At 43.8% G+C, this 22,542-nt stretch overlaps 1 long non-coding RNA gene across 1 annotated transcript; it reads left to right on the top strand.

The window, feature by feature from the left end:
- Positions 1–4,732: 4,732 nt before the first annotated feature.
- On the top strand, positions 4,733–21,933 carry LOC138753559 (uncharacterized). The gene is made up of 3 exons (XR_011351257.1): positions 4,733–4,840; positions 5,781–5,916; positions 21,872–21,933. It is a non-coding gene; the product is annotated as an uncharacterized lncRNA (long non-coding RNA).
- Positions 21,934–22,542: the final 609 nt, after the last annotated feature.

Below are 22,542 nucleotides of genomic sequence, written 5' to 3'. Positions count from 1 at the left end.
AGATGAGGAGGAAATGTAGGATAGAGTTGAGGAAGAAATTTAGGATGGAGATGATGAGGAATTGTTCTTCCCAGAGTGTTGTGAATCTATATAATTCTCTGCCCAAGGAAACAATGGGGCTGCTTCATTAAATACAGAATATTTAAAGCACAATTAGATGTTTGCATGGTAGGGGAATTAAAGGTTATGCGGAAAAGGTAGGTGAGTGGAGCTGAGTCCACGCCAGATCAACCATGATCTAATTGAATTGCAGAGCAGGCTTAAAAGGCCGGATGGCTGACTCCTGCTCCTTTCTTATGTTTTTAATGAATTGCACTCCATAGAATCTAACCTGGAGAAAAATCAAAAAGGAGGTGACGAGGATGTGGGAGAGATTACAAAGATACAGGGAAATAAGAAAAGGTGGAAAGGATTGTTGATATTCTGAGTGCTGGTAGGACCTGATTAAACATAATGAGTAATCGTCCCCTCCCCAATTTGCTTTCTGTAGGGACTGTTCCTCCACAATTCGTTGATCCATTCCCACCAATTACTCCCTTTGTACCTACCCCTGTGTGTGAAAGAAGTGCTACACTTTCACCCATATCACCTTCCCCACCACTATTTGAGGCCCCAAAAAGTCCTATCCAAGTGAAGCCACACTTCACCTGTGAATCTGTAGGAGTTGTTCACTAGACCAGGACTGGGTGATTGCTTTGTTGAGCACCCTCACTCTGCCCACTGCAACAACAAAGACCTCCCACTTCAATTCCACACCCCATTGCCACACTGATATGTCTTTCCTTTACTACCCCCAAAATTGGAGGAACAACTCCTTATATTTCATCTCAGCAGTCTCCATACAGACTCCAATTTCCATTAGCTCCCTCTTCCTATCTCTCTCTTTTCCTCAACCCTCCTGTCTCCTTTCCTCCCTCCCCCTTCCTTGCATTCTCCTAGAAGAAAATTATTTTTTGGCCATTGCTCTGTCCTCCTAATCATGTCTCTGATTCTTTCTTTTGCACCCTCCCACCTCATTCCTGTTAGCTTGTGTTCATCCCCCTTCTCCTCCTCCTCCCCCCACCCCCCACCACCTCTTTATTCAGGCATTTGCCAAATTTCCAGCATGCTTGCAGAACAGGAAGGGCTCATGAGTATTATTTGGTAGCCAGAAGGGACTTAGGAGAGTTAGAAGGGGGCAGAAGCAGCCTTGGGCAAGTAGAATTAAGGAAAGCCACAATACATAAAGAACAGAAGGATGATGAGAGTGAAGGTAGGGCTGCTTAAGGAAAAGGAGGCAATGTGTGCCTGGAAGTGGAGGAGATTGTGGAGGTCCTAAATTAATACTTTGTTTCAGTATTCACCAGAGAAAAGGACTTTGGATAAGATGATGTCAGAATAGAACAAGCTTGTGTGCTGGACCATGTTGAGATTAAGAAAGAGGAAGTGCTGGATCTTTTTAAAAACATGAGGATTGATAAGTCTCAGGGACCAAATGAGATACACCCTAGCTTGCTATAGGAATGAAGGGAAAAGATTACAGAGATATTGGCAATTAACTTTGCATTCTCTTTGGCCATAGGGAAGGTGCTAGATGATTGGAGAATGGCAATGTGATCCCCTTTTTAAAAAAAGATAATAGGGAGAATCCGAGGAATTATAGAGTGAATTATTGGGTGTAAATTGGGAGGCACAGACTCATGGGCCGAAGTGGCCTGTTAGCGTGCTGCATGTCTAAATTTAAAAAAAAAATTAAAAACTTAAATTTAATCAATGGTGGGCAATCTATTGGATAGAATTCTTAAGAACAGGATTTAAGAACACCTAGAGAGGTGCAGTCTTCTCAGGGATAGTCATCTTGGCTTTATGAGTGGAAGTTCGTGCCTCACCAGCTTAATTGAGTTTTTTGAGGAGATAGCAAAAGGTAATTGATGAAGGGAGGGCAGTTTATGTGGGGTATATCGATTTTGGTAAGGCATTTGACAAGGTCCCCCATGGGAGACTAGAAAGTCATGAGGCATGGGATCCATGGAACCTTGGTTGTGTGGATTCAGAATTGGCTTGGCACTAGAAAGCAGAGAATAGGATTGGATGGAAAGTATTCTGTCTGGAGGTCAGTGATGAGTGGAGTTGTGCAGGGAACTGTTCTGGGACCCCAGCCCTTTGTCATATTTATAAATGACCTGGAGGATGAAGTAGAGGGGTGGGTCAGTAAGTTTGCAGATGATATAAAGATTGGAGGTGGTGTGGATAGTGTAGAAGATTGTCGTAGGTTACAACAGAATGTACACAATATGCAATGTTGGGCAGAAAAGTGGCAGATGGGGTTCAATCCAGATAAGTGTGAGCTGATACATTTTACAATGTCAAACGAAGTTATAGTACATAGTTAATGGTAGGATACTTGACAGTGTGGAGAATAGAGGGACCTTGAGATCCAATCCATCGATCTCTCAAGGTTGCCACTCAGGTTGATAGGATAGTTAAGAGGGTCTATGGTATACTGGGATTCATTAGTTTGGGAATTTAGTTCAGGAATTGTGAGGTAATGTGTCAGCTCTGTAAATTACATGGAGAAGGTGCAGAGGAGATTTACCAATATGTTGCCTGGATTGGAAAATATGTCTTATGAGACAAAGTTAGCAGAGCTAGGGCTTTTCTCTTTGGAGTGAAGAAGGTTGAGAGGTGGCTTAATAGAGGCCTATTAGATTATGAGAGGCATAGATAATTTATTTTCCAAGGGTGGGAGTAGCAAACACCAGATATCATCTGTACAAAGTGAAGGGAGGACGATTTAGGAGAGACATTAGGGGTAGGTTTTTTTTTTACAGTGAGTTGTGGGTGCCTGGAAGGCATTGCCAGGGTTGGGGTGGAGGCTGGAACAATAGGGGCATTTAAGAGACTCCTAAACAGACACATGGATTAAAGAAAAATAGAGGTCATGAGGTAGGGAGGGTTTAGTTTTTTTTGGGGGGTGGGTATCGATATATAAAGGTTGGCACAACATCGTGGGCCAAAGAGCCTGTACTGTGCTGCAATGTTCTATGCTCTAAGGGCTCAGGCCTGAAACATTGACTGCCTTGTATGTGCTATGGATGCTGAGTGAAAGCTGTCTTTCTCCAGCACTTTTGTTCACTGCCAGATGAAAACTAAAAGGAGTTTTTACATGGAGATTTGTTGTGCTACTGCTTTGGAAAAGCAGCCAACCTATTTAAAGGCTCATCCCACCCTGGCCATGCTCTCTTCAGCCCCCACTGATCTGGAAGAAGTTTCATGAGTGTGAGATCATACACCAGAAGATTCAAGGACAGTTTATTTTCTGTTGTTATCAGACTCCTGAATGAATCTCCAAAGAGTGCCTTTGCTCTGTACCAACTGATACCACTCTGTAACACTACAGGTCCGCCACATGTCTTACTTGCTGCACAATGTATGGGATGTCCAGCTGCATTTATTACTTTGGACTTGAACTTTATATGGAAACCACCGGCTGAAGGAGATGATGAAGCAAAATTGGATAAATTTGGGAAAGAGAAATACTTGTAAGGTCATAGGAAACCCCTGTGGAACGGGAGCGATTACAAAGATGGGTATGACAGGCATTCTATGTTGTAAAATGTTCTGATTCTATGATGGTAGGTCTGTTGCACCTCCAATCGATAGTAAAGCTGCTGGCACAGGAAACTCAAACAATGGAAGGTTTTCCTTTCTCCAGCTGACCTGCTCCCACAAAACCTCCTGTTTTAAATCCCCACTCACCAACAAATCTCTTTACTCAGATGATTCTACGAAACGCAAACATCCGTCACTGCTGCATGACTGTAATGGGCAAGGAAAACTGAGTTGTCTACTCCTACGTCCATTACAGATCTAAATTATGCAGACCACTCTGCCAGCTGTCTTCATTTGTCAATATTCTCGATGGCATTAAACCAGTTGGGAGATCGGATGGTGTGCTCTGAGAGATTATTTGATTTGGGCAACCTGCCCAAGGTAGGCATTTGGTCAATGTGCTCATTTCATGGCTGAAACAGGGTAATGCATGCCTCTGAAAGGACTTAGACTTCCAAATCAATGTTCTTCCATCAAAACCCATTAAAAATGTATTCTCAGGCCTTTCATTAATTTGAAAATTGAATATGGAACTCAAGAATATATAACCAACAATGCAAGACTGAATTTCAGTCCCCTTCAGAGAATATTGGAGTGGGGAGAATAAATACAAGAAAGCTCCACTCACCTTTAGCCAATGCATGCACTAGGCAAGTGAAGAAGCCACATATCATGTGAAGAAGTGCTAAGTGGACCCAGAGGATGAATCCACTATCAGCACTTTCTAGGCAGGAATCAACCCCCTAGCTCCCTTGTCCCTTCTTCTAACCTTTATGTCACTCGCTTTCAGCAAACCAAATGGTTCCACCAGCAAATTTTCACAGGGCAAGTTAAGGCAGCAGCCATCTAGATCAAGTACATATTGCAGTCATGTTATCAGTATGAGACTTTGCATCTCCGTCCTCTTCTGTGACTTCACTAGGTCAAAATGTGCTTCAAAATGTGCTTGCAGATCTGGGGACATGGTACAAGATCAGGGGTGGTGAATTGAAGCTGAAGTTATATAGGAACTTCTTGTGGGGGGGGAGGGACTTTGAAATTATTAATACCAGAGGATGGTAGATTATTAGGAATTTTTAAAAAGTAAGGAGATACATTTGTGTTTTGCTTCATTGTGCCCTCTATTCAGATCAAGTCCTTTGTGCAACAAGGATGGACTGGGTGATCGATCTTGTCTGTCAAGAAGTAATTTTCCTCACCACCTGAAGTTATATGTGAAAGTTTTCAACCCTGCCACATGCTCATGGAGGTGGGAATTGTTTTTAGTACTGCGAAACTATTGATGCTTACAGAGCCTGTGGGTGGCCACACTGTGGGAATCTTGAGGTCAATGAGAAATTCAGAAATGTTTTCGAACAAAAGGAAACAAAACCTGGATATCCTTTGCCACATAGCTTCCTGTTTGGCCATTGCATTGCTTTCTGTCTGTCTTTCAGACAGAGAATTAGTGTGCACTGCAGAATGTGTTTCTCCATATGCAAAAATGCTAGAGAAGCTCAGTAGGTCACGCGGCATCTATCAGAAATAAAAGGCATTCAATAGCCCCTTTCACACTGCCAACTCTCCTAGGAAGTGAGAAACTTTACTGGGCCTGCTGCACTTGGGAGTGGGAAACTTTACTGGGCCTGCTGCACTTGGGAGCCTTTCCCACTGCACTGTGATTTACCTGGTTAATCAGCAACATGGCATTTTAAAGGTCCTGCCTCCAGTGGTGACAATGCGAGAGCAGTTTGTGCTTTCTCACCGCCAGAAGGCAATTAGTGAGTTAATTCTGTCGGGCTCTGCCACTTGCCCTCACCAACTATCAGAGCCTGGTTGAATTTAACTTGCCCTCCCAGGTTAGGATGTTTCACACCACCCAATGACCAGGTACGGACCTGGTAAATTACCCAGTTCAACCCACAAGTAATTGGCAGTGTGAAAGGGATGATTCCAGCACTGAGCCTTTTGTCGAGAATGTGGAATTATGGTAAAACTCCAGAATGTGTTTCTTTTACAGTTTTGAAGTTGATAAAATAAGTTTCTGTATAATGTTATGTCTGTTTACTGACTTAATCCAAGAATTCTGTTTCATTATATTTCGGATGTTGCTTTACTGAAAAGCCTAAAGCCATTAAAACAAATATTTGTAATGTAAAAGTTGTTTGAAATAAAAGGACAGGAAATCATCTGTAACCTGTGTCATGTAGGAGTATATGTTCACACCTCATTGTGATGGATTCAGCTCCCGGCAGAAACCAAGCACAATTATGCTCTGACACCTGAATAATGAATGTGCCAACATTCTCCATCTACTGCATGTCAAAAAGGCCAAACCAAGTCAAGGTAAAACTTCTGTTGTTTGATTGACATTATCATCTTAATCTGGAGCAAAATTTTGCTCGAGTGAAAGAATCAAATGGTATTAGAAGGGAAGTAAATTTATTTAGATGGCTATTTTGATTGTTTTAATGTGGGGATAGGAAACCGACTGGCTGTGGGGAATTGATTACCACTAGGCTCTTTTGAACTGCAAGGGCATCAACCCATTAAATCATCAATCTGGCGATTTAAGGGGGATCCTGCCCCCATGATAACGCGGAAAGTGAATGTCACACACTCCTGGGCACTATCAGTAAGTCTCCCCCGTCCCCCCACTGGCTGTCACTAGGTCACCACCCACCGTCAATCACCACCCCCCCAGTCAGTCACCCTCCCCCCATCAGTCACACCCCCACCCATCAATCGACATCCATACCATCAATCGCACTCTCCCCCCCCCCCCCCCAGCAACGTTTTGCTGCCGCGAATGTTCAGTTGTCACTCTGAACCGGAAAGGCATTCGCAGTAGCAGCAGTTCGCCCCCCCCCCACCCACTCACCCCCCCCACCCACTCACCCCCCCCACCCACTCACCCCCCCCACCCACTCAACCCCCCCCCACCCACTCACCCTCCCCCCCATGGCAACGACTCCTCTCATCTCCCCCTGTGGCAATGACCTCTCTCCCCCTCACAGCAATGGCCTCTCTCCACACACCACCCACCCCAGGACCCGTGGCAGTGATTCCTCTCTCCCCTTGATTGTGGGAGGCACTTCAGCCAGGGATTTCACTGTGATGTCAACGCGCAGGTGCTGATGCCACAGGAGTCAAATGGTTGGCCATTTTCCTAATCAAATCGCTAGTGGACGTGACCTAGTTAAGTTTACTGGGTTCCCTGACTACCTCTGAGGTAGGTCAGGGACCTCGTTGGATTAGGACCATGCTGACCGGGTCGGACCTTTTCATGTTGCCACATGAGTGGGAGGCAAACCGGGAAATTGCCCGGTTAACCTAATTTTACATGGCAGCTTGAAAGGGCCTGTTGATATCGTTTGGGTTTAACATCCACAGAAAGTGGACCGTTGGGACAAAGCTGGTGACGTTCAATAGAGAAACATGCTGGAGAAACTCAGTGGGTACATACAGCATCTATAGGAATGAAAGGTAACCAAGATTTCAGGGCTGATCCCTTCATCAGGTATAAGGAAAATCAGGGATTGAAAAAGGTGGGGGAGGGAGGGAAGAGGAGAGGAAAGGAGAGGAAAGGAGGGAAGAAGGGAAAGGGATAGCAGGCTAACAGGAATGAGGTAATAGGTGGATACAGGTGAGAGGGTAGAAGAGAAAGCTGCTGAGAAGTGAGAGTGCGAGAGGGCAGGGAGCTGAGAAGGGCAGATCTCTGACTGGAGAAGGGAGGGGGTGGGAACTCAGGCACAAAATGTTGGGTACCTTTTATTTCCAATGGATGCTACGTGATCTGCTGTGTTTCTCCAGCATGTTTGTGTATTGCATTTGACCCCAGCAACTACAGAGTTTTTTTTTCTCTATAGTTCAACTTCAATTTTCCTCTTCCAATGCCCTCCATGGTACAAAAATAATGATGATTTTTAATAAATTTGACCATGTGAAACAAAATAAAAAAAGACTTGCATTTATGTAACACCTTTCATGTCCCTTTCAGGATTAAAGTGGTGAAATTTTTTTGAACTGTAGAATCATAGAAAAAGGATCACAGGAGATAAACTGGGCATGTGAAAGATGATAGGATGTAGGTTTTGGGAAATGAGGAAAGGGAATGGGATTGATCTGTAGGAAACCATTATAGACACAATGGGGTGGATGCATTGCAATAAGTAATTAAGTACCATCAAAATCTGGAGTCTTAGCTGATGGGTTGCAGAGAAAAGAGGTAGCAGGTGAAAAATAAGTCCAGATTTTGGGAGAAAATGCCCAACTTCACAAGTGCCCAGTGCAGAGGGGTGTATAGAGACAGTCAAAAGATCTGTCAGTGGTGGCAGTGCCTCATGCTGGGACTAAGGGCTGTGAGTTTGTCTACTCTGGGTCCAGACATATGCTTGGTCTTGGCAGTCAGTCAAACCTTTTGCTCTCTCTGCACCCACTTCCAGCAGGCTCATCAGTGAAATGCTATAAAGCATGCTGTCTTTCAGTAGAGATGCTGAACTGAAGCCCATCTGGATAGAAGGAAAACTCCATGGTGCCATTTTGAATTAAAAGAAGGTAGTATCCTCAATTAATATCACAAAATAACAGCAAGGCCCCTTTGTTTTTGTGGGAGCTTGCAGTGTACAAATTGGCTGCTGATCCAACAGTCACTCATTCCATCTACCAACTGAATTCTGCCCTCAGAAGCCAGTAATGCTGTTGATTTTCCCTTAAATAAAGTTGGAGCTTCCAATTTAGGAAGGGCCGACATCCTATATTAATACTTGCCATAAATAAACTTTCCAATCTTATTTGTTTTTAATTTAAAGATACAGGACAGTAAATAGGCCTTATTGGCCCATGAGCCCATGCCACACAAATACTCCACTGTGTCCAATTAATCTACTAACCCTATACATCTTTGGAATGTGGGAGGAAACTGAGCACTCGGAGGAAACCCATGCAGACATGGGGAGAACGTACAAACTCCTTACAGACAGCGCTGGATTTGAACCCAGGTTGATGGGATTGCAGTTACCCTCATATTGTTGATCCTGGTTACTCTTGGTAGAGAAGCTAACAGTGAGGGGTGAAGAATGTACAGAAAGTTCAGCCAATCACAGAGAGTTCTGACCTCCATTTGACAACACTGTAAATGCCATTGATGGTCCAAACACCAAGGGACTTATCCTACAATGAGCTGGGAACTGAAATCCACCCCTAAGGCACAGAGAGGCAGACATCAACTGCTCGAGAAATCACTTTGAAGAGAACCTCAACTTGCACCCTGTCGTTGGCAGGAGTGCCACCTCCTAAGGCCAGCCACAGTATCACTGCTGGCTGACGAGAAGTCAAGTTGGTTATAGCCCAATTCAAAAACAACAGTGTATTTGGAGCTGTTATGAGTGAAGGATCAGATTCGATTGGACTCTAAAGCAAGAGCTCTGAACACAGTTTAAGAGTAAATGATTTTATTTACAGAAGACATGCATGGGATTATCACAACACACACACACACACATACACACACACACACACACACACAACTATGAACTAAATTACCAGTGCTGTTACATGCAATGAAGGAAAGAAAGAATGCAAATCCTGCCACCCCTTGACTCAGTATAGGTACTACTCCTTGCTACTCAGGAGATTAACTAAAACGTTCCCAACGCTTTACTAGTGCACACCTTACCAAACAATTTCTCCAGCGCCGTTCCATGGTACTCGGCCTGGAATAAAGTAGAGTGGTCCCTTGGAGATAGCAAAAAGAGAGAGAGGCAAGCACACATGGTGCCCTTTATTGTACTGGAGGCCTGGGGAGTCCAGCCCAGGTAATCTACAAAGATCTAATGGTTCAGTGCCAGCAAGGTCTAATTGATTACAAAAACCAATGGCCCAAAGCCAAGTACAAAGCTACTTAAAGGGGTCAATGGTAAGGTGAGCACTGATGGGTGGGGCAGGGCCAAAACTTGATTGTCAGGTGGTATGTCTTCCAACTTTGTAATGGGCAGTGCTGTCAAGGAATGAAGGAGATGTCGAATGTCGTAACTGTAGTGAGCTGTCCCCGTGGATAAAATCCAAAGCAGGCAATGGCATAACCATGACCCTCCTCCCAGTGACTCCACAGTCAGTAGATGGATACTGTCCATGTAGAAGCACAGAAGACATGATCTTTACCATGTGACATCTTCAAGGAAGTACCAACTTTCATCTGTGATTCTTTTTTTTTACTTTACCAAAACGTTGACCACCACGCTGATGGGACTATGGAAAAATCTCCTCAAGAGATCCACACTGAGGTGCTCAATGAAGCGATCTCCCAGTCTGTGTCCAGTCTCTCCGATGTAGAGGAGATCACCACAGGAGTACCGGATACAGTAGAATACCCCTACAGATTCACAAGTGAGATGTTGCTTCACTTGGAAGGACTGTTTGGGGTTTTCTGCCAAGAGTTTGTCTCCTGAGATGAAGGTGGAGATCGAGAAAGGGGACATTGATGATAGAGATGGACCAAATGAATTTGAGGCCAGCGTGGAAGTTGGAAGCAAAGTGGAAAAACCCGATGAGCTCATATGGGTGTAACCTGCTACCTGTTGATTTAAATAAAATCCTAAGTGAGCAAACACAAGTAAGAGATTGAGTAGGCTTTCTACTTTTTCCCATATCATCTATGGTTAGTAGGTACGTCACAATTGCGGCACCAGCGACCTGGGTTTGAATCCAAGGCTGTCTGTAAAGAGTTTGTACATTTTCTCTTTGCCTGCATGGGTTTCCTTCGGTTACTATGGTTTCCTCCCATGTTGTAAAGACGTACGGGACTAATAGGTTAATCAGTCACAATGGTGTATTCGGGTGGCACAGGCTTATAGGCCGGGAAGGCCTGTTATTGTGCTGTATCTTTAAATTAAAAATCTTGGGAGTTTGGAGTCAGATGAGGTTAGCATTGCAGATTTCCTTTTCTGGAAATCAAAAGTGAAGCACTTAGATTTTTACAACTATCCAATAGCCTTAAGTTTATTGCTCCAGTCTTGTTTATTTAAAAACTATAGTTTGAGATTTATTTGTTTTAAATTTTTTAGCTGAGATTCAAATTCATGCAACTAGATCAATGACCCAGAAACTTAACCACAAAATCAACACACCCATTTCTTATACAAGTGGGTCAGATGAGCTCGGGTGAGAGGGCTTGTGATAAGTGTTTGCTGGTTGGACTGAAGTTTTACAAAGGTATCCCAGCAGTTAGAAAGGTGTCAGAGCTGTCAGATAATTAGAAAGAAGCGAGAAGTTACTTTATGAAAGTAAATGGTGGATGCAGAACTAATTTGGAATCACAATGAAGCTTTCCCTTTACCCTGCTGTGAACCAGTGGAGCTTATATTGGACGGATCCAGGGGGAACAACATGTTAGAACAAGGATTATTTAAAAACATAATGCTTTTGTTTTAAGCTCAGCAAATACGTGATCAAACAGTGTTTATAGATATTGGACTACTGGAGTGAAAATAGTCCCGTCACTGACACTCATAGGCACAAAATTACTGGGTTCGTAGATCATCTGATGAACAAGTGTTCTATTCTTATTAACAATTATGCGTTGATCCAAATGACATTTTTTAATCATCAATGGAGGCTTGTCAGAATGAATGAGGGGTCTCATTCTATTTATAACACTAACTATATATGCTAATTAGTAGGAGTATGTGGGTCAGTGGACGACCAGTTAAGACGCCAATGTTCTATCTGAAATTGTTATTTTCTTTTATGATTTGGAACCATGTGTATTTAAGCATTGTAATATTTGCTTGCCAGTGGTCATTAGCAGCACTTATTTCTATCATGCTGTTTAAATCTTTATGTATAGATATTAACTACTCTGCTGAGACCTTATGGTGCATGAATCTAAGTTGCAGCAGAATAATTTTGTACCACTGGGAGGAGCTCTTGCATCTGTCTTTGCAATGTATTCTGGGAATCATGCAATAACAAGGCAGATAGCGGCTATTCAGCTCATCAGCTTCATGTCACCTCCCAGTCCATTTCCCCTATCCTTGTTTCTCTGCACAGCACAGTTCATTCTCATCACACAAATCCATTTATTTCCCTTTGGAATTTTGTTGTCATTGACATGGGGCAGCCAATTCACCTTCCATCATGACTTTGGGATGTGACATGAAGTCACAGAGAGAACATGCAAACTCTGCACAGAAAGTTAGGAATGAACTTGGACCTCTGGAGCCTGGAACTGGAACCTCCCTTATTGAACCTGCCGCCCCAGGAAAACATTGCGATAACCACCTTCCATTCTGCTGGGGGATAAATTGCATCAAGTGATCTGATTTGGATCAAGCCGTGACATTTTCTGAGATTATGCTTGATAATTATACATATAGAGTTGCATTGGTCACAGAAGTTTAACGACAGTGCTATGGAGGGGGACATTTCCTGGGACCTGTTCCAATGGCATAGCTGTATCAGAAGTGCAGGAATGAATGTACCTGTAGATGTGTCTGCACTCTCAATCTGGTGAGGACACCTGAGCAGATCCCATCCCTAAAGCAGTTTCAGTGCCAAGCATGGAGGTACACTGAATTATGTTACTGCTTTAAAGCTCCATTGGAGCTTAAGTGACTGATCAGAGCATTGCTGGGGAGATATTGGTGTGGTTGGCTCTATTTGTATTCACTGGACTGTGCCTTTGCAGTGCAGACTTTTCCTTACCCCTCTGAAACTGCTTCTCTTTGCTCACTGCAGTCCACTGGGATTTATTGGTAGGGTGTTGTGCTGATGGCTGGCCTCGCCTCCCAGCTCTGCCCCCATCTGCTCACATATAACCCTGGTTTCCCGCCTAAACCCAGAACCCTTCCGAAGACTACTGTGAGACCCTACCCATAGTTATAATCTAATAAAAGTGTTTGTTCTCCCTCCAGTCGAGAGAGCTTTTATTTGTGCTACGTTCACATTAACACCTCCCCCTCAATGTGTTGGAACAGAGGGATCTTGGGGTCCAGGTTCATAGATCCCTCAAGGTTTCTGCACAAGTTGATTGGGTGCTTAAGAAGGTGTGTGGTCTGCTGGCTTTCATTAGTCAGGGATAGAGTTCAGGAGTTGTGATGTAATAAAATTATAAAACTCAAGTTAGACCACACTTGGAGTACTGTACTCAGTTCTGGTCAGCTCATTACAGGAAGGATGTAGATGCTTTGGAGAGGGTGCAGAGGAGATTTACCAAGATATTGTTTGGATTGGAGAACGTGACATATGAAGCAAACTTGAGCTGGGACTTTTCTCTTTGGACCAACGAAGGATGAGGGGTGACTTAATAAAGGTCGATAAGATTATGAGATTATGACAACCAACAGTAAAAATACCAACGGATATCTGTTTATTGGAGACAGCAGAGATAGATTTTTTTTTTACACAGTATGTAGTGATTGCCTAGAATGTTTTGCCAGGGATGGTGGTGTACCAAGGTACAATGGAGACATTCAAAGCACAATTAGATAGGCACAGGGATGTAAGGAAAATAGAGGGATATGGATGTGAGGAAGGGAAAAATTAGACTGCTGTGGAGTAGATTTCTATAGGTTAACACAACATTGTGGGCTGAAGGGCCTGTCCTGTGTAGATAAGTTCTACGTTCTACTACAAGCCTGCACTTGTGTCCTCCCATGCACCAATAATAGTCCACGCACGCCTACTCTCGACTACAAGGTTGTACTCTCTTCCACTTATTGTTAATGTAATTCTTACTGCATCCAACAGCAACCATGAAAACACCCATTTTAATGACTAACATTACAAAATGTTTTGCATACATTTTCATTTATCACAAGGAGCTGTTAAGAATAAAAACTAAAGCTTGGTCAATAGATTCAAACAAGGAGGGTGAAAGAGAAAGACTGAAATGTCTAGAATTTAAATTTCAGGGGTGAGGGGACATTAAGGGAAAGGGAGACCTTGGAGGTAGCTGGACGGGTCCACAGGGTAATTTTTAAAAATGGTTTTCTCAATTAGTTGAGATCTAGAATCTTAGAGCAGGGCAGATGTGCTAGAATTGCAGATAAAATTAAGTAGACCATAAGCCTCCCTGAGTAGATTATTCTACCCATTATATTACTGGAAAGAGTCAAGTCAAGTTTATGATCATTTATTGTACAAGTACAACCTAATAAAACAGTGTTTTCCGATCCTCAGGGCGAAACACACAGACACACAATCAGACTTAGCATATATACACTAGACAAACAATACATTCATCTATATAAATGAATGAAACTATATTTTCTCATTTTCATGAAACTATACTTTCACTGCCCATGGGAAGAAGCTGTTCCTCAGCCTGGTGGTTCTGGATCTGTCACTCCTGTCTTTCTTCCCGACAAGAGCAGCTGAAAGATGTGTGCAAGGTGGAAGGGGTCCTCAATGATTTTGCACGCCTTCTTCAGGTAACGATCTTGTTTGATCACATGGATGGGTGGGAGGGAGACTCCATTGATCCTCTCTGCCACTCTTATGGTCGTGTGGATTGACCTCTGTTCCATTTCTCTGCAGCAACTGTAACACACTGTGATGCAGCTGGCCAGGGCATTCTCAATAAATCTCCGGTAGGAAGTTGGTCAGTTGTATTACTGGAAAGATGTAATTGCACTGAAGTGGGCAAGGAGGAGATTTAGGAAGATGTTGCCAGGAAGGGAACATTTTCGGAAAGATTGGATAGACTGGGTTTGACTTCTTTGAAGCAGAGGATGATGAGAATAGATGAAATTAATGCATTTAAAATGATGAGAGCACACTCAATAGAGGAAATAAGTTGGACTTAAATTTTCAGCAAAGATTCAAAATCCAAGAGGACACAGATTAACGGAATTGCTACCTGCAGGGCTATGAACTAAGCATTGGAAGATGGGATTAGGCTGGGTAACTCTGACACGACTAGTACAAGCACAATAGCTATTTCTGTGTCATAAATCATTTTCTGTTTCTGGGGTTTAATAGCTGAAGGCACAGCAGCTTGCAATGGTGCATTTTCAATCAGAGAAGAGCAAGAGACGTATAGATATCTAGGGAACTGGTAAGGCTGAAGATGATGACACCAGCAGAGTGGAGCAAGGCCACAAGGGGATTCAAAAACAAGAGAGAGAATTTGAAAACAGAAACGCTGCATGTTTGTAGTCAGGGTAAGTCAGCGAACACAGTGTGCGCAGGCAGCAAGACTCAATCAGAGATGATATTTCAGCTCTCCAATATTCGGTAATTATATTCTGGGAGTTAGAGGATGCTTTGTGGTGTAGAGATGGAAGAGGATCTTGAAGTGATCCTCTTGGTCATTGGAGAGGCCAATTGGTAGCAGCACATGACTCCACCATTATCTTTGCTGCTCCTCTATTTCAGCACCTCTGCTATTTATATCTGTTCTTGATATTTCAACTTGTGACATTCTGTCATGTCATCTCACACCAACGACTTCAAATCTTCTGCAGCTGTTCAATGTGTCCCTCTCCTTGTCCACTTCTCCTCCTTGGCTGAATAGAAAGCTTCTCATCTTTCCCTTCCCTGGCATCCATTGCTTACTTTTGTGGTAAAAACGAATAGTCTCTCTCCTGGTTCAAACCACAGCTGGAGACACTTCATGGGTAGGAACATAAGAACATAAGAAATAGGAGCAGGGGTAGGCCATCCGGCTTGTCGAGCTTGCTCCATCATTCACGCCATCATGGCTGATCTGATGGCTCATTTGCCTATCCCTTAATTCCCCTACTTGGTAAAAAGCTATCCAAACTTGTCGCAAATATATTCACTGAGGTAGACTCACTGCTTCAATAGGCAGCAACTTTCATACATTCACCATCCTCTAGGAAAAGCAGTTCCTCCTCATCTCCATCCTAAATCTACTATCTTGGATTTTGAGGCTATGTTACCTAGTTCCAGTCACCCTCATCAATGGGGGAACAACTTACCTACCTCGATCTTATCTATGCCTTTCATAATTTTACGATTCGATATGTTGCTTCTCGACCTTTTGGCTAAGATCAAGTGTAGGAACTGTTCTTATCGGAATGGATGAACCTGATCTGTGAGAAGTGAGGAGTTATACTGGCAGTGAGGAAGAAGAAGAAGATGTCAGCAGAGGAGGAGGAAGACCTCTGAGAGCATGAGATCGTCTGGTGTGAGCTGGCCTGCTGACACGAGGGTGTATCCATGTGGATTGGAGGGCTGATCTAACACCCTCTCCAGCTGAAAGCCCACCTCCACCAGTTCCACGAAGATGGCTGCAACAGGAAACTCTTTAGCAGCACCTAGAATCCAGAACACTGTCAGGGTGACAGTGAAGGAACTTAGTGAGGTGTCATAGATTTCCCAGGACCTCTCTGTGCGCAAGGTCTTGATGGAGTGCCTCAAATTTGAAGTGAAGACATCTACTGACTCCAGGACATGGCGGACAAAAGTCACTTCAATGTGACATTCAAGACCCAGCTGGATGGCAGAAGTTGCTTCGGGAGTTCCAGGAGAAGGGGAATGTGGCTCCACTCTCGCTTTTCAAGGTGCAGTCACTCTTCACCCTTCTGACACAGAAGGGACAAGTGCACATGTTTAACCCACATGTGGATGTGCTCACCTTCCTTGGCCGTTATGTTGAAGGGACAGGAACCTGCTTGGAAGTCAAAGTTATGTTCAGAATCTGGACTAGCGAATGCTGAGAGAGGAGATTAAAGTGGCTATCATCCACCCTCCCCTCCCCTTCTGTGTTTACCACTGGAGGGAATTGTGAGTATCTGGTCTATGACGGACAGCCCAGAGTGTGCAAGGCCAGTGAGGTCAACATCCCCTCAACTGCAACTGTGACCGAGACTCACAGAATTTCACAGACTGTGTCAATGACTGAGACCAGGGAAAGAAAGGAGATCCCAAGGACACCCAACATCATACACTAGCCGCAGGTCTGGAGGCTCCTCCTGAGGATGCAGAGGCAATGGATGAGGGAGCTGCAGAGGGCCAATGGAAGATGGTGGGGAAAAGGATAAATACACAAGAAACCTGCAATGAACACCACAAGCAAGGGAAAGAAAAGGGCCAAGGCACAAGCAACAGCTAGCAGCAGGCTCTTGGCTCCTGAGGAGGAAGCCAGCACAAATGCTGAACACAGACAGAGGAAGATATTAGATTACAATTAAGCCTGATGGTGGGAGGCCATGAGCAAGGCTGAGGCCACCATCCCCTGGGTCGGGGAGACCAGAAGCAGTGCAGGCTTAGTGCCCCCACCCCCCCACCCCCCCAGCTATGGGAGAAGAATGCTGACCAACCAAAAGACAGAGGGGCAGGAGCTCAGCCAGACATCACCTCCCCCCCTCACTCCATGACACCCCCAGCATTGCCCAAAGAGACACCTCTCCCAGAAGAAGATCATACCCTGTTCCTGAATCTGTAATCAGTATTGAAGTTCACCAATTCAGTGGGCATGTGAGCTCAGGCTGATGGACACTGACTGGACTATAAAGATTACAGACTGTGGACCCTTATGAACCAAAATTGGCATTAAATTTGCAATACTAAAAGCACTACACAATATGTTAATGCTTTGGTAAAGTCAAGGCAGATGAGATTTTCCTACAGGAGTGCGGGTTGCCACACCTCCGAAACTATTGGGGGTGGTCGCGATGGTGGCCCCATGGATTATCTGTGTGGTTAGGGAGATGGAAAGATTGTCGCACTTCTGGTCTGGGTATTTTGCTGCGAGAGGGCAACTTTACAATCACTGAGGTAAAGGAGGTCGTTGGAGGATGTCTCCTCGTGGTGGATCTGAAGTACCGCGACAGCCTGCTCCAGCTGATCAATGTGTACACCTTGTCCATGTGGAGCAAGAGGTCGGCCATCTTCCATCAGTTCCCACCATTGCTGGCGACATCCACATCGGTCGTTCTGGCTGGTGATTTCAACTGCATCATTGATGTGACTGGACTATTCAGCAGTGCTAACAGCAGACTAAATAGCTCCTCCAGACTCCTGACAGCGGCAGTAAAGGACGTACAGCTGTGTGACGCCTTCAGCAACTTTGCAGGTGGAGCACAGCCGCAGCCCACCTGGTTGAGGTCGGACTGTTCAAGCCATTCCGTATAAACTTTGTCTTTGTGTTGAAGGACATCACGGTCAGAACCAGCAATGTCACGCCAGTGTTCTTCGCTGATCACTGTCTCCTTCATGCCTCATATCGTCTACAGGAGGACTAGAAGGCAGGCAGAGGGACATGGAAGCTGAATGTAAAGTTGCTGACCCCAGAGAACAGAGAGGAACTAAAGAAGGAGTATGCTAGTTTGGAGAACCGTGAGACCCTTCTTTGACTCCCCAGTGACCTCGTGGGAAGCGACCAAGGAGAACATCGAGAGGTTCTTCTTCTTCGAAGGATTTCAGAGGACAAGGGAGAGAGAGAGGGAGCTGAACCAGCTCCAGTCTAATCTACAACTCCTCCGTCTGCAGCAGAGGAGTGGATGTGAAGGAAGAACTCCAGGTGGTGAAGTGACAGCAAGCCTTGTTATTCACCTTAGAGTCCTCCAAGATCATCTTCAAATCCAGAGTCCACACAGTGAAGCAGGATGAGACGTGCTCATGTTTCTTCTTCCAAAAAGTACACATCATCACAGACGGGCATTCAGTGGATCGACAGATCCTTTTATGCCAGTTTGTATGACGCGAAGGCTACTGACAGAATGACCTCTCAAAAGTTTCTGTCCACTGGACCACAGCATGAAGGAATGTTTTGGTGAGCTGATAGACTCCATCCGTTCCTTTGGTCAAGTAAGAACTCTGGAAGTGAAGGCCTACTGGCTGAGTTGTACATGGCTCTGGGGGACTGGGAGGGCCTGGACCTGCTGGAAGAATACAACATGATGCTCCTGGCAGGAAGCATGTCAGTCTCCATGAGGGAGGGCATCATTGTCCTCATCTTCAAAAAGAAGGGGGAAGAGGAGGATATCGAAAATTGGAGACCCATTTTATTGCTAAATGTGAACTACAAATTCCTGTCCAAGGCCATCGCCAATCAAATCAAGCCTGTTCTGGGACAGGTGATCCACCCAGACTGGCGTAGTTCCGAGCATGAAGATCTCTGACAGCCTTGCACTTCTCAGAGATATCATCACCTCCGTGCAGGACAGGGGGGTGTATGCCTGTCTGGTCAGCCTGTGTGGTCCATAGAGCCCTTTGCTGAATCCATCGGGAAGGACGAGGGCATAAGAGGAGCGACTTTGACAGGCAGCAGAGGCACTCAGGTCAAGGCCTCTCTGTATATGGATAATGTTGCTGTCTTTTGTTCTGATACACAATTGGTGTATGCGGGCAATTTGAGTCTGCATCAGGTGCCAGAGTTAACCATAAAAACAGCGAGGCAATGCTTTCCAGTAATTGGGCCAACCAGTCCACCATCCCCCTTCACAGTCAGATCTGACTAGCTGAAGGTGCTGTGGATCTGGTTTGAAGGGTCTGAGGTGTGCAACAAGAATTGGTTGGAGCGGATTGCAAAGAACCACCAAAAATTTGGACTGTGGATGCTTTCGATAACCCCCTCATCTCTGAAATCAGTCTGGTGAACCTCCTCTGCACCGCCTCTAAAGCCACTACATCCTTCATCAAGTAAGCAGATCAGAAATGCACAGTGTTCCACATGCAGCCTCACCAGTACCTTCCACAGTGGCACCAAAACCTCCCTGCTCCTAAATTCAATCCCTTCAGTAAGGAAGGCTAAAATTCCATTTGCCTTCTTGACAGCCTTCTGCACCTGCAAGCCAACCTTTTGCAATACATGCACAAGTCCTTCTGCATGAAAATAAAAAGGAAATAAAAGTGGTGAAAATTATAAAGGAAAGCAGATGTCTTGAAAATGTGCGCAAATTTAAGCATCATGTAATACATTTGAGAACCATGTCACAATTTCAATATGGAATAGAAAATGATGAGGGTGTTTGGAATCTGGAACACTTTGTCTGAGAGGGTGGTAGAGGTAGGTACTCTCACAACATTTATAAAGCATCTAGATCAGGGTGGCCAAAATTGCTTAACATACGTTAAAACTTCAGATGTTTGAGAGCCACAAGACATGAAAAAAATTACATACGTTTTTGATCTTACATGCAGATTTTGTTACAAAAAATTATATAAATATTAAGAAATACATGTACATAATAATATTTATTAATGCATTTTATTAATATATGTAGTTTTTTAAACTGGTCATTTGTATTTGTTTCAATAATCAAAAAGTACACATACTGTATTTATTCATGTAATAGTCGAGTTTTGTAGATCAAATTTAGGGAAATATTTAGGGGCCGATTATTACATGCATAGTACTTTTGCCCGCATTAAGTACTTGCACTGTTTTGAGCATCAGGAGCTCAGATGGGTGGGCAGATTGCTGGGACCAAGTGGTAAGTCCACATGGTGTCAGAAGCACTGTTTGGCAGGGGGGTGGATGGGTCCAGGTGGTAAGTCCACATATGGATGGGCGGGCGGCCAGAGACAAAAATAGGGGAAGGGGTTAACTTTTACATGATATTGACTATTACACACGTATTTATGGTAAACATACCAAATATTTTCAATTACAAGTTATGCCCACTAAAATTACCATTGTGAGCATCAGCTCCTTCAATTCCTGTCTCAGCCAACATATTTCAGTGAGCCACACATTATATGTCAAAGAGCTGCATGTGTCTCACGAGCCGTGGTTTGGCCACCCCTGATCTAGATGAACATCTTGATGATACCTTGATGAAGGGCTAAGGCCCGAAATGTGGGTTTACATATTTTTATTATGTTACATGCTCCCTTTTTCAGTTCATTTTCGTTTATGTTGGACTGCTATTTTAAGAGAACAGATTTAACAAAAGCCTGCAGGCTTTGGAAAGTAACTGTGAACTGGCAGCTTTGAAACAGCATCTTCCTAAATTTGGATACATTTGCAGAGTGAGGAAATCCCAGGTGCAGAGATCATGTGATCAATATATTGAAGAAGCAGTGCACAGCTTTGCCTGAGGGTCATTTTAAGGAGATAGCACAGGAGCAAACAGCTCTCTGAAGAAGAAATACTGTGCTGGATTGGTCACATACATGGTTATAGACAATCTGTCTGATTTCCTCCTATCTGTTATAGAGGATTGAGTATATAGGCAATCTGTCTGATTTCTTCCTATAATAGAGGAATGAGAAGACCACTCTGTGACCAAAAGAGTGAAGGTCACTTTTGTTTGACTGACCCACGAAAAGGGTTCCACTTGTAGAAGGAATACTGCACTTGGATGGTGCCCAGAGTGAGAGTCACTTGAGTTTGGCTGACCCACGAACAGGGAGTTTTGTGAGTTTTATGTCCCCTATACCAAAGAAGAGGGGAGTTTTGGTTGAACTTGTCCAAAAAGGACATTTGTTGGAACCACCTCAAAAAGGTTTTCATGAATTAATCAACATTCTCTCAGCACTGGTCTCTTTCACCCACTTCACGAACTGCTAATTTCATATAAGGCAGCATAATCCATCTAAAGCCTGCATGTTGCATCAATTTCAAGCTTATGTGACATCACCGAATTTCTGAAACTGAACTTTGAACTGCCTTTCAAGAATTGTGCTTTGAGCTGTGATGGCTTGGGGTATTCCACACCCACCAGCGCATATTTAGGGGTTAAGTTAGATAAGTGTAGATAAGATCAGTTAAATTTAGATAAGTGTAAATAAATTAGATGAGGTGTTATATCATTCTTAATTAATAATTTAAAATATTATTTTAAATATAACACCATCTGGGCTAATTTCTATTGCTGCTGTCTGGTACGTAACAGCTACATAAGGAACTCTGTGTGACCCATAGAGTTTCTCCAGCACTTTTGTGCATTGAACTGCAATCACAGTGTTTGCAGACTCTCATGTTTAACTAAATAGACTCCTGAATTGCCAAGGCTATGGTTCAAATATGGGATTAGCATGGAGGGCTACTTGACAGTCAACATAGACACAATGGGCGAAAAGGCGCTGAGTGACCATGACAGTGATTTTAATATTACAACGGGGTTGCGTTCTGACAAACCCATCATAGGTCGAAAAAAAATACAGGTTTACATTGTATAACACTGACAGCGCTGTAACAGTCCCCATATCGATCCCACTTCACTGCCCTCTCCCGACAGCACTGTATCAGTCCCCACATCGATCCTGCTGTCCTGCTCTCCCCGATAGCACTATATCAGTTCCCACACTAATCCCTCTGCACTGCTCTCTCCCAACAGTGCTGTATCAGACCCCTCACTGATCCAGCTGCCCTGCTCTTCCCCAACAGCATTGTGCTAGCCCTTGCAATCTTTCCGACTGAACGAAAAGAAGCGATTGACCAAGGAGGCTACAAGTAATTCACTTTAGAGGAATTATCAATGTTTATTGGAAAAATCAACGATGGTTGCGATGACTTTATTTTAACGAATTACATGAAAGTAAATAACAACATTCACGTTATTGGATTATCGTTACTTCAAAAAATTGTAAGTTGGACCATCATAAGTAGGGGAGCAGCTGTACTATCACAATTCTCAAATCACATGCTAATTCAGTAAATAAACAAAATACAGTGCATAAGAAAATGTTTACGTAAATCTTGTTTATAATTACATCCCTTTGTTTGGGATTATCTTGTGATAAACCGCAGATATTAATTTCTGGATCTGTAACTCGATGAGACAAACTCAGTCACATTTGTGTAAGCGCAATGTAAAACTTATTGCTTGTAATGGAATGCCTGCTGTCTTTTAACAGTTAATAATTCCACAGGAGACACACAGGAGACTGCAGATATTGGAATATGAAGCTAAACACAATCAGCTGCAGGAACGTAGCAGGTCAAGCAGCACCAGTGGGAGGAAAAATAGTCAATGTTTCGGGCCAAATCCCTTCTTCAAGACTAGGGATATGGAGAAGGGAAGCTAGCGTAAAGAGGAGACGGTGGGAGGGGTAGGA

Source organism: Narcine bancroftii, chromosome 1 (assembly GCF_036971445.1).
Source record: "Narcine bancroftii isolate sNarBan1 chromosome 1, sNarBan1.hap1, whole genome shotgun sequence".
NCBI classification, from domain to species: Eukaryota; Metazoa; Chordata; class Chondrichthyes; order Torpediniformes; family Narcinidae; genus Narcine; species Narcine bancroftii.
The sequence above is the reverse complement of the archived record's forward strand: the minus strand, read 5'-3'. Positions and strand labels throughout refer to the sequence as shown.